Source organism: Henckelia pumila, chromosome 3, assembly GCF_033568475.1.
Source record: "Henckelia pumila isolate YLH828 chromosome 3, ASM3356847v2, whole genome shotgun sequence".
Classification (NCBI taxonomy): Eukaryota; Viridiplantae; Streptophyta; class Magnoliopsida; order Lamiales; family Gesneriaceae; genus Henckelia; species Henckelia pumila.
The window spans coordinates 186,812,874-186,826,028 of record NC_133122.1 but is presented as its reverse complement, the minus strand read 5'-3'; positions in this window follow the sequence as shown (position 1 = coordinate 186,826,028).

The following is a 13,155-nucleotide window of genomic DNA, read 5'->3' as shown; positions in this document are numbered from 1 at the left end:
TTTTTCAAAAAAACTTTTTTTTTTCAAAAAAACTTCATCATCATTGGCTATTATGACTCATCCTACCCATAACAATGCAAACAACAACAAACACAAACTGTATGCAAACAAATACGAAACACGAAAGATGCAACACAAACACATAGACAATGCAATACTAGTCTACCTCCCCATACTTTTTCAAAGCATTGCCCTCAATGCTTCAGAACAATGAACAGAATGCAAAACGAACAAATTCAAAACAAAAATAAACACAATGAAAACAAAATAACACTCCCCTGGTCAATCATCGTGGTGTATATCCATCTGCCGCTGCTGCACCACATTTCTTAGGCTATCAATATTCCAAAATATTCACCTTGCAAATAAAAAATTTTGAGGGATTAAACATGATCAACTCAATATAAAACAACAACTAGATAAAAACTAACACTAAAAAAAATGATGTAAAAATCTTGGGTTGCCTCCCAAGTAGCGCTTGATTTTCAGTCTTCGGCTCAACCCTCAGAAGCACTCATCAAAGAGCGGTTGATGCCCAAAGTAAGTGTCATATGACACCACCGATGGGTGTTTGTTCCATGTGCCCTCAAGCTTGGCCAGATGTAAGCAGTTTATGCTCGTCACCTCAACAACACTCCATAGCAGCTGATAAACATGGGAGGAGAACATCTCTGTAGGTTCTCGGAGAACAAATTCTTGTGAAATTTTTATTGGCGGTGTATCTGCATAAATTTTCTCCTTCAGAACTTCTTTCGGCTGAGGTTCAATGGGAAGAGAAAACTCAAACACCTCTAGATCTTTAGAATGAATTGATTCGCACTCCAAATCATGGTTCTCTAAGTAATCATCATCGAACCAAATTTGGGGAATCACTGTTTGAGTATCTTTCTTCACTTCATGTTCTCGGTGGTCATGAAAAATTGATCTATTCACATTCTCTATCTGCTCGACAAGGTGGCACCGAGAACTGATTTGATCTTCTATAGCTGTCTCAGTCAGTGCCACGTACTTGCTCACCATATCCTCTAGTGACTGCAAGATCAATTGAGAACAACTTACCTCCTCCTCTTGAAACTCAAATGGTTGGTCTGAAAACTCTGGGTAATGAGTATCTTGCGGGTATTGGTGGCTCCAAATCTGTGGTGTAAGATCCCAATACCCATGGTAGTCAAATTCTGCCATATCATCTAATATGTGTATTGCACTGTCCTCATCGCGGCAAAATAGTGAACAACCAATTTGCAAAGCTCCATTAATTACCCATCTCCTTGTCACTGCATCCAAACCATTAAGAAAAAATTTAAGAAGAGAATAATTAGAAAATTCATGATAGAGAAAAGTATTCGCCAAATAATTGAATCTCTCCCATGCTGCGTAGAATGACTCTCCATGTTGCTGGGTAAAACTCGTGAATGCTTGTCGATGGAACATCTCAAAGTATTACACCAAATAAATTCCTGCAAAAATAAAATAGAAAATGGTAGATCACGCAGGAATAAAGTAGAAAAAATAAAAGAATTAACAAAAGAAAATAACAAAAAGTAAAAATTGTCAATTTCAATCCCCGGCAACGGCGCCAAAAACTTGATCGAGCAAATACTACCACGAAAAATCAACGTAAATATATCTATCAATTAAGCTCGAATAAATCGCAAGTGCACGAGTCAAGTAATAATATAGTGTACAAAGTACAAGTATCGTCCCACAGAGATTGATTTATGAAAAGATTACCTCAAGTATGATTCTTTAATTAATTAAAATGAGAGAGAGAATAAATTAATAAACTAAAATAAAAAGATAAATTAAAAGCAAAACAATAAATTAAGTTCAGAAAATAAATAAACGATTGTTAGGATCTCGGTTCACCTACCCCTTTTCTCTTCTAATGATTGAATTTTAATTCTCAAGTCATGCTTTTGACGAAATTCCCTAATCTATCAATATACTCTCTCGAGCTATATTAATCTAATTAACGAATTGTAATAACCAAGTCTCCTTGTGTTATTTAACAACTGCAATTGCATTAACGATTTTTGGAATCCTCTAGCTTTCACCCTGGTGGACTATGACTATCAACATGTATCCAACCTCATATCTCTATGTAAGTTGTAGATCCATGAATTATATTATCCTATCATGTCATAAAATCTCCTCTCGGTATCAATTATAACACATAAAATCAATAAGAAGTTGATCAATCTCCAAAATTGCAATAAACACAATAATATAATCAAGAATCCTTAAAAACTAATTTCAATCTTCAAGAAGAAATCAAAACATAAGTTTTGGGGGTAGGATCTCCTAAATCCCAACAAATCAAAGAAAAGGAAAAGAAAAAACTAGTTTGTGGTTCTTGAGTTCTTCACGTTCTTCTCCCTCTTTTCGTTCTTCTCCTTGGATGGCCGCCTTTCTCCTACGTTTCTGATGTGTGGAACCCTTAAAACGTCAGATTTTTATCTATTTAAAGCGCCCAAGAGTTCTTTCCATGTAAAACACCCAGAAATATCTTTTTTTCAACTTACGCACGGGCGCCCGAGCGGTAGAAAAGTGCAGCTCGCGCGCTGGGGTTTCTGTTCTGAACTTTTTTCTCAAACAGGCATGCGCCCGCGCGGTAATAAATAGCAGCCCGCGCGCCCACTGTTTTTTCGAGCGCGCAACAATTTTGTAAAATTCATAACTTAAGTTTTAGCCATCGGATTGAGCTGAAATTTTGACAGTAGCTTTAAAACATCTTCAAATACATTCTGGACGGTGGAGATTTGAATTGGAGGTTCCCCAAAATTAAATTTGAATTTTTTTACCAAGGCTGCTCCATAATTCATTCTTCAAAAACCCATTTCCTACAAAATTAACCCGGAGAGTGAAATGCTCATGCATGAGATTAATTACAAATAAAACAAATAAAAATACACAAGAAACCATATGAATGCATGCCAAATAGACATAAAATAATGCACACAAAATGCACAAACCAGTTAGAATAGGATTCTCAGTATAAAAGACATATACATGCAAGAACACATATATCAATTTCAAGATATAAAGAAATAACCTGCTCCATAATTCATTCTTCAAAAACCCATTTCCTACAAAATTAACCCGGAGAGTGAAATGCTCATGCATGAGATTAATAACAAATAAAACAAATAAAAATACACAAGAAACCATATGAATGCATGCCAAATAGACATAAAATAATGCACACAATAGGATTCTTACCGGAGTTATCAGGCTATTGTTTTGTTTGTATGTGTGCATGATAATAGGAAGGGCTGGATCTAGTCAAAGACAACCATGAGAGAAGTTGATCGAGAGAGAAAAGTGTGGACTCGAGGTGTAGCAGAAACGATGAGTTAGATCTTGTCAATCATGTTAGAAGATTTATGACTTGAGAGTAATGGAAAGAACACTTGTTACTTTTAGCATATTGTAGTTCTTTTGTTGGATTTATGCTACTTGTTGTTTGTAACAAATGTTTATAAACATGAATAGAATTTGATATATAGATAAATGCATGTTTTAGACTTGATAGAACTTGGATTGGAATGTATTGAGGGATCAAACTTCAGCTGCAAAAAACAGAGCAAAAATTTTGTCCAGGCAGCGCCCGTGCGCATCCTGTGTGCTATGTTTCTGTTCGGAAAAATGAAGGGAGCGCCCGCGCGGTAGATTTTGACCGCCCGAGTGCAATCTTCTTTGAAAAAAAAAATTTATTGATTTGATTACTTCTGATCCTTGGTTCTTTAATCTTGTTCAATTACTAATTTCCCTAAGAATGAGATTAACAATCCGAGGCCCCACAACAGGTGGTATTAGAGCAGTGGTTTACTCTTGGACCAAGATAGAAATGAGTGAGCGGGGTAGATTGAGTCATATGCACTTATAGTATTGCATGATTAATGCTTTCTTTGACTTGATAAATTGCATGCGAGTATGAATACTATTGAAAGAAATGCTTGTCTTACTGAGTTATGATTTTTTTTAAAATTCTTATAGCTTTTGTTATAAGGTTTCCCCGGGTGAAGTAAGCACCCCAGAACAGTGTTTTGTTTCAAGTGAGGTAAGTACCCCAGATGGAACAGAACAGTAATCTTTAGATGACGAACGTATCTCAGAGTGAGCCGAACTGTTTATGAGTGAACTAAAGAATGTTATGCTTACCTTGATGAAGATAGTATTGAAGCGATTTTAGACATACCATCTGCCAACTATGAAAGATACAGATGATGCCAGTGCATGTAGAAGTTGGTTTGCGGAGCTTGATCATTTGTTGAGGCTTTGAAACATTCAGATGAATGTAAAATCAGGATGATTGTATAACCACTTTAAGATTTGACAAAAGCTGGTGGATTATTACGAAGATATTGTTACGAAGAAATTCGTTGTGAGCCGAGGTATGTTATTTATTTGACTTATGTTAAGAACATATTTGTTTTATCAGCGATTTATTTCCGTATCAGATAGGAAAGATATGGGAATAGAATATGCCAAGAAAGTAGAATATGCTAATTAGAGGCAAAGCAATTTGATTATTGAGGAATATGAAATGAGATTCTCAAGTTTGCTGCTATGTGATCCTTGAGTAGTTGATAATGAAGAAACTCAAGTGGAGTTGTTTATGAAAGGCCTGAACCCGAAAATTTATGTTTGGGTAGGTGATGGCGACCGAAGTTTTTACGGAAGCCATAGACAGGGCCAAGAAAGTTGAATCTAGTTTTCTGAAGTAGAAAGAAAATTAGACATGCCACAGAATGTGAGATAATCACAACCTCAGCCGGATTTTCCACAACAGAGTAGATTTGAGGCCAGAGGTAGTGGCAGTAGCAGCAAAGATTAACCTCTGCTTAGGAGTCAACAGTTTACGAGAGTAGTTCCTTTAGCTCTAGCAAACCGAGACAGAGTTTTTTGGTCAGAGTGCAGAGTGTGCTGGTGGTTTTTGTACTCATTGTGGAGGGAGATATCCTAGAAATCGGTACAGAGAAATTGCATAAAGATGTAATAGATGAAAGCAAATGACACATGTTGCTAGAATGTGTATTAACTGAAGCGGAGTAAGAGGAAATCAGAATGAAGATTAATCCCAGATGCATACAGAGGATCAGACATAAATTGCACCTGATAGAATGAGATTGAAGGTAACAAATTATTTTGTTTAGTTAACCTGTTTATGTTATTGGTGCAAGAGATATATTGTGATAACTGAAAGCTTTGTCATGTTATGATCTCTGTATAAGAAGGGAGAATCTGTTAATTTGATTGACGAATTGAGCTACCATTTTGAAGAGTTATGATTGAACATGATTTTGTTCGTACTTGAAATATATATTGATGTTTGCATGATAGATGATGATGCACTTCTCAAGTACAGAATAACAGAAGATTGATTATCTGAAATGATTAAGATGGATTAACGAGATTAGAACGTGCATATGAATATGATGATATTGTATGGAACCTAGAATTTGGATTTCTTTTATTTTTGTATGTGACTACAGAAAAGTTTCGAGATAAGTATATTCTATGCACTAGATATGTTCAAGAACTAAACCAGAATCGGTAGATATGCCTATGGGTAAAGTTACAAATATGTTCCAGATGCGATTGTCGACTTTAGATTAAGTTGTGAACTGGAATGCAATAGAGAAGTGATAAGATTACACAGTGACTTTTGCAATGGAGATTTTATAGAATAAATGTTTATACAGAAATCAGTTACAGTTGAGTCTTTTCTTTGAGTATGCTGAAGTTATTACATTAGATTGGAGATATGATTCTTGAATTATTGGATATTGATTGGCTCTCATTTCTTATTCATAGAGCCTGAGTTGATTCACTCGTTCTGAGTTATGAGATGCAAGTGAGTTATTTTCACTATGCAGAGTTTGTTATCCAGAAGATTTGATTTTGGATGACCCTGATTGAGAAATTTTCTCAATATTGATTTATTTCTTTTAATTTCAAGAATTATTGATCCTTCGATGGTTATTTCAGCGTAGTTGAAATTTGTTGGCTCGTAACTGATAGAAAGATTAGAGTATCTTTAAATGTTTGGGTTGACTAGATGATTTGTCAGTACTTGGGAAACAAAAAGAGAGAATCTGATGGACACAGGAGTACTTGATGACCTGTTTCTATGTGTTCTGACTTGAAAATTTCAGACAAAGGTATTCTTAATTGATAATGAGTTTGAATTGCTTAAAAATGATAAAAGATATACAGAAAAAAGATCAAAGCAATTTGATTTCAATAGAGAATGCCAGATCAAGATATGAATTAAAGATGACAGATCAGAATTGATGGATTTTGTAGTAAATAATCGCTAGATTATGTCAGATATTCTAGATATAGAATATCAGAGTTTAGCAGATGCGCACTACACCAGAGTTAATATCCATCTAGTTGTTTGAAAATGTATGAACTACTTTGGAAATCAGTGTTGATGAAAGGAAATGAATGCAGATATGACATAATTGAATTTTGGATATCAAGATTTCCAATGGACGGAACAGAAAAAAAGTGAGCAAGTGGCTTATGATACAATGTAGCCACCTTAGAGTCGAAAGAAGAACAATTTTCGATAGAGAATTTGTGATTTTAATTAAATTAAAGTTCTACAAATTCTTGTATACGTTGTATTAGATGTAATATAGATTTAATTTGGAAGATAGAGATGGTTGAAAGGACATGAATTCTTAAATCTATTGTAGAGATGAAAACTTTAGATTACGTTGGATAGATTGTGGCATTGATATCAGAGATTCTGAGTGGTTGGTTATATGTGCTTGCACTTTATACCATCCTCTGATCGATGGATTATCTGAGGTGACTATCCAGATTTCGAGGAGTTACTCAGAACTCTAGTACCTGATTCGGTACCAACTGATTGATTTTGCCACTTGATGATTTTGATTCCTGTGACAGCTCTCTGACAGATATGGAGATAGTGTTTTGAGTAGCAGATGCAAAGGAAATCAGGGTTCATGTGTTGAAATAGTATCTCTGAAATAGCAAATATCAAATAAGATATGATTTGAGGAAAGACAGAAAATGTGAAGCTTGATCTGTACAGAATGAAAGAAGAACAGTAGAGTGTGAATCGTTGTAATTGAGCTGAGCTTGAAGTGAGTATTTGCTGATATATGTAGCTTGATTATGATTCATTTCAGATTGGATAAGATCTTAAATCGACTTGAAAAGTCTGCTTTCGAAATGAGAAAGAATGGAACAAGGTTGAAGTTAATTATTGAATATTAGAAGATGATTCACTTCAATTCTAGATTTGATACTAAGGTGATGAGCTTGAGATTTCAGCTTTGGTACCAAGAAAGTATTGACCGAGTATCCAGAGTTGGAGTGCTTTACGAATCGAGATAAGAAGGTATAAATGGACATCGATTGAATAGGGCTATGAAACTCAAGAACGGTGATTCTTGAGTTATTCCAACAAAAATCACATACTTGTTGTTGTATGTTCTTGCTTTCGAATATGAATTGTTGATCCATCACAGGTAGTGGATCTTTATTTTATAACTGATGTTATATAGATGTCGTATCAGAGATGAACTATCGAATATGGATCCATCCAAGGTTTATAGATAAATCTTGAGGCCATGAGCGGCTTTAAACCTCTATCCAAGATTAGATATGAGTCTTGAGTGCCTGGAGAGGCTTTTAATCTCAAAGTCAAGATTGTGCACAAATTTTGAGGCCTCGTGCGGCTTTAAATCTCAACAAACGAAGTTAGTTTACGAATTATGCAAGTTATTTCTTTATATCTTGAAATTGATATATGTGATCTTGCATGTATATGTCTTTTATACTGAGAATCATATTCTCACTGGAGTTATCCGGCTATTGTTTTGTTTGTATGTGTGCATGACAATAGGAAAGGATGTATCGAGTCAAAGACAGCCTTGAGAGATGACGATCGAGATAGAAGTGTGGACTCGGGTTTGTAGCTGAAAGTGAGAACTTTGGACTTAGAACAAGTTGTTATAATCTTGAACTTGGTTGTAACTCTATGAACATATTGTGTAATTTACTACTTTTGTTGGAATCTTAACTTTTAGTGTTATGTATGAAACACTTGTAAACATGATTAGATCTTGTTCTTTGTATTTATACATGTTCTATACTTGTAATACATGGATTGGAATGAGTTGGAAGGATCAAAATTTGCTGCTGGAAAATAGAGCAAAGGATTGCCCAGAGCTGAGCCAGATCTACTCTTTTTGTCAGACCGGGCGCAGCCCCAAAATCCCCAACCCGAGAGCTGGGTTAGGGAGGGGCGCTCGGTCGGCGGTTTTTGACCGACCGAGCGCACCCCATGTTGAAATTTTTTTTTTTTTGATCTTCTTCTTTCCTTGTGTAATTAATGATGTTTAATTACTATTTGCCCTAAGAATGAGATTAGCAACCCGAGGCCCCACAACAGGTGGTATCAGAGCGTAGGTTCTGGACTGTTTAGAAATGTGTGAGAGGGGTAGATCGAGTCACATGTATTTTTAGTATTGCATGATTGAATGTTTTACTTAATTTGCTGAATTGCATGCATATGATTTACTACTGAAGAAAAACATGTCTTACTGACTTATGAATTTATTGCTTTTATGTTTTATAACTTTTGTTATAAAATAAGACAGTGTTCTTGGGTGACGTAAGCACCCCAGATGGAACAGAACAATAGTCTTCAGATAAAGAAAGCGTCTCAGATTGAGCAGAACGGTATATGATTGAACGAAAGATTGCTATGCTTACCTTGCTGAAGAAAGTACTAAAGAGATTTCAGACATACCATCCGCCAACTCTAAAAGGTAAAAATGATGCCAGTACATGTAGAAGTTGGGTTACGGAGCTTGATCACGTGTTCGAGTTTTTGAAATACTCAGATGAATGTAGAATCAGGCTGATGGTTTCTCAACTTCCAAATTTGGCAAAAAGCTGGTGGTTGTTACGAAGAAATTCGTTGAGATCCGATGTATGTTAATTACTTGGCAGATGTTGAGAACAGATTTATGTTATCAGCGGTTTCTTTTCGCATCATATAGGAAATATATGAGAATAGAATATGCCAAGAAAGCAGAATAGGCTAATTAGAGGCAGAGCAATTTGAATAGTGAGGAAGACGGAACTAGAGCCTCAAGCTTACTGCGATGTGTTTCTTGAATTGTTGATAATGAAGAGACTCCTGATGAGCTCTTGATGAAAGGCCTAAATCCAAAAATTTATGCCTGGGTAAATGTTGGCAACCGAAGATTTTACGAAATCCATAGAAAAGGTCAAGAAAGCTGAAGATAATTTTCTGAAGTATAAAGGGAATTGAGACATGCCATAATAGGTGAGAGAATTACCACCTCAGCCGTAATTTATACAACAGAGCAGGTTTGAGGCGTGAGATAGTGGCATCAACATCAAAGATTAACTTCAGCTTAAGAGGAAACAGTTTGAGAAATAGGAGAATAGTTCCTTTAGCTCTAGCGGACTGAGACAGATTGGTTTTAGTCTGAATGCAGTTTATGCTATTGATTCTTGCACTATTTGTGGAGGGAGATCTCCTAAAAATCAGTGCAGAGGACTTGCAAGAAAATTAAAGAGGTGCAAGCAAGTGAAAGTTTTTGCTAGAATGCATCTTAATCAAATCAGATTCAGAGGGAATCAAAATAAAGATTAATCTCAGAGGTATACAAAGGATCATACATAAGTGCACCTAAGAATGAGACTTGCAGGTAACAAAGTTATTTTGTTTAGATAACCTATTTTTGTTATTGGTGCAAGATATATTGATAGCTTAAAACTTTGTTATGTTATGATCTCTGTATATGAAGGGAGAATCCATAAATGGAATTGATGAGTTGCGTTCTAGTTGAAAGAGATATGATTTAACATGATTTTTGTTCGTACTTGGATGCCTTTTGATGTTGCTTGATAGATGATGATGCACTAACCCAGTACAGAATCGCAAAAGATTGATTCCAAGAGGCGATTACGCTAGATCAGCAAGAAAAGAAAGTGCATATGCATATGATGATATGATATGATATGGGATCTAGAAATCAGATTCTTTGAAGATTCGGTAAGTTTATACAGAAAAGTTTTGAAATAAGTATATTCTGTGCACTAGATATGTTAAGAATTACACCAGAATTGGTAGATATGCCTGTGGATAGGAATTGTAGATATATTCCAGATGAAATTCACATTTGATGTTACGTTGTGAATTGGAATTCAATTGAGAATTGATAAACTTATGAAGTAAGTTTGGGAATAAGAAGTTATAGATTAGACGACGACAAGAAAATCAGTTACAGTTGAGCTATTTCTTTGATTATGCTGAAAGTTATTACGTCAGATGAGAGATATGATTCTTGAATGATTTGATATTGGTTGGCTCTCATTGATTTATTTATAGAGCCTGAGTTGATTCACTCATTCGGAGTTATGAGATGCAAGTGAGTTGTTTTTACTTGACAAAGTTTGTTATCCAGAAGATTTGATTTTGGATGACCTTGATTGAGAGATTTTCTCAATCTTGATTTATTTCTTTTGAGTTTGAGGATTATTGATCATTTTATGGATATTTCAGCGTAGTTTGTGATTATTAGCTCGTAACTGATAGAGAGAGTAGAGTACTACTTAGATTTATGAATTGATTGGGTGATTTGTCAGTACTTGGGAACCAGAAAGAGAGAATCTGTTGGACACATGAGTAACTGATTACAGATTCTATAGGTTCTGACTTGCATTTGTGCAGACAATGGCATTCTCAATCAGAACTTGTCAATAGATGATGAATTAGAAATTGTTTAAAGATGATTGAAGATATACAGAATTTAAATGAAAACAGTTTGAGTTCAGTAGAGAATGCCATATCAGAATATGAAATGGAGACAATAAATCAGAATGGATGGATTTTGTAGTGAATAATCGTTGGATTATGCCAGATATTCTAGATATAGAATGTCACATTTTGAAAGATGCACACTACAACAGCGTTAATATCCATCTAGTTGTTTGCAAAATGTATGAAATACTTGGGAGATCCGTATTGATGAAAGGAAATGAATGCAGATATGACAGAACTGAATTTTTGATATCTGAATTTCCATTAGAAGAGACAGAAAATAAGATATCAGGTGGTATATGTTACTGTTTAGCCACCTGAGAGTCGAAATAAGAAAAAAAATTTCGAAAAAATTGTAATTGCAACTGATTCAGATTGTCCTGAGTTGCGATTTGAATTGAGATGAAGTTCAACCACTTTCAAATATGATGTAATCAAGGTAATACAGTTATGATTTGATAACTTCTAAGAAGATAAAGTTGTTTGAAAGGACATGAATTATTGAAATCTATTGGTAAGATGGAAACTTTAGATTTCTTTTGATAGATTGTGGCATTGACTATCAGAGATTCTGAGTGTATGTTTATATGTGATTGCATTAAATCATCCTCCGATCGATGGACAGTCTGAGTTGACTATCTAGATTTTGAGGAAATACTCAGACCTCTAATACCTGATTAGGTATTAGCTGACTTGATGTGTTGCCACTTGATCACATTCATTCCTGTAACAGTTATCGGAGTGATCTAAAGATCGTATTTTGATTCTTAGATGATCAGAGAATCAGAAAGTTCCTTTATTAGGATAGTATGTGAAAGTATCAGTTAGCAGATCAGATGTGATTTCAGAAAATACAGAGAATGCAAAGATTAATCTGTTCGGAATACTAACAGAGTAGAATAGACAGAATTAACTTGTAAATGATTGATATACCTTTTGCAGCTGGAGAATGGCCAGCAAGAAAGTTCTTTCTGAAATATCATCTGATTCAGAATGTGAATGGTGGATGCAGATATTGAAGCTATAAGCAGAATGACAGTGTAGACTTGATATATATTCTATGCAGAGCATAGAATCTTATAGAAAAGAAATAAGTCGTCATCAAAGATGAATTGAACTGTATGAGACTTCAGACAGACTTAGAAATTGCATTGATAGATTTCGTTTTGGTAAATCGAGAAGATATACCAGAATTGTTCCATGTGTCTTAAGTTAAGGAAGTACCTATTAGATTCCTCTTATGTAATTCAATCCGATGAGATAGAGTCTGAAAAGATTCTGAGTTAAATCAAGTATTCGATAGATATTTGATTGAAATAAAATAGCTCGGAGAAAATTCTTCTCGGCTAATTAAAGTACAAAAGAATAGACACAGAATGGAAGAAATATTCTAAAAGGAAACTATGAGGTGAAATAAGAGATTCTGAGATTATATGATTGAGGTAAGAATTACTTCAGACAATTATTTCTTCCATCAGATAGATGATAAAAGATTCTTATGTCGAAGTTCAAGAACAACAATTAATTTTGTTCTTAGAACCTCAATCAAATGAAGCAGAAGCCGATAAAACTGTGAGATACGAGAAATAACCTATACAGAACAAGGAAAGGAATATGACTGAAGAATCAATCAGAAAGAAGAAGAAGATAAGATATCAGAATAGATATCGAAAGCCTACCGGATTGAAGTGAGTATTACTTCAGTCAGCTCTCTACGTTACAAGATGTACTTATGAACGTGAATGTGATTTCGAGGACGAAATCATGTCTTTGAGGGGGAGAATTGTAAGACCCAGAAATATTAAGTTATTAATTAAGAAATTAGAGATTTAAAATCCGTATTTGAGAAAATATTGATTGAAGGATTTATGGAAATTAAAGATTTAATTTCCGAGTGGAAAATGTTTAATTTGAGAATTTACGGATATTGAGATTTAAATTCTGAGATTCTTAAATTAAAATATTTAAATAATTGAATTGAAGATTTATGAGATTTAAGATTTAAATTCCGAGTTTTGAGAATTAACTAGGATTTAATTCGACGGTGAAATTCGAGCAGGCACTGATTTGCAAATATCAAGGTTTTAAGGGCTACATGGAAATTTCCTTTTTAATTTAATCCAAGAGTATTTAATTTGAGAATTTTGGAGTTTATAATTAAATTCTAATATTCTGAAATTATTTTGGATTGAAATTGCATTAAAAAGAGGGCCGAGAACTAAATTACAATTAATGAAGAGTTGAGGGGCCAAAGTGCAATTTCCTTTGCAAGTGGGAAATCACACGTGTGTGCTGTACATATATCTGTGTAATTG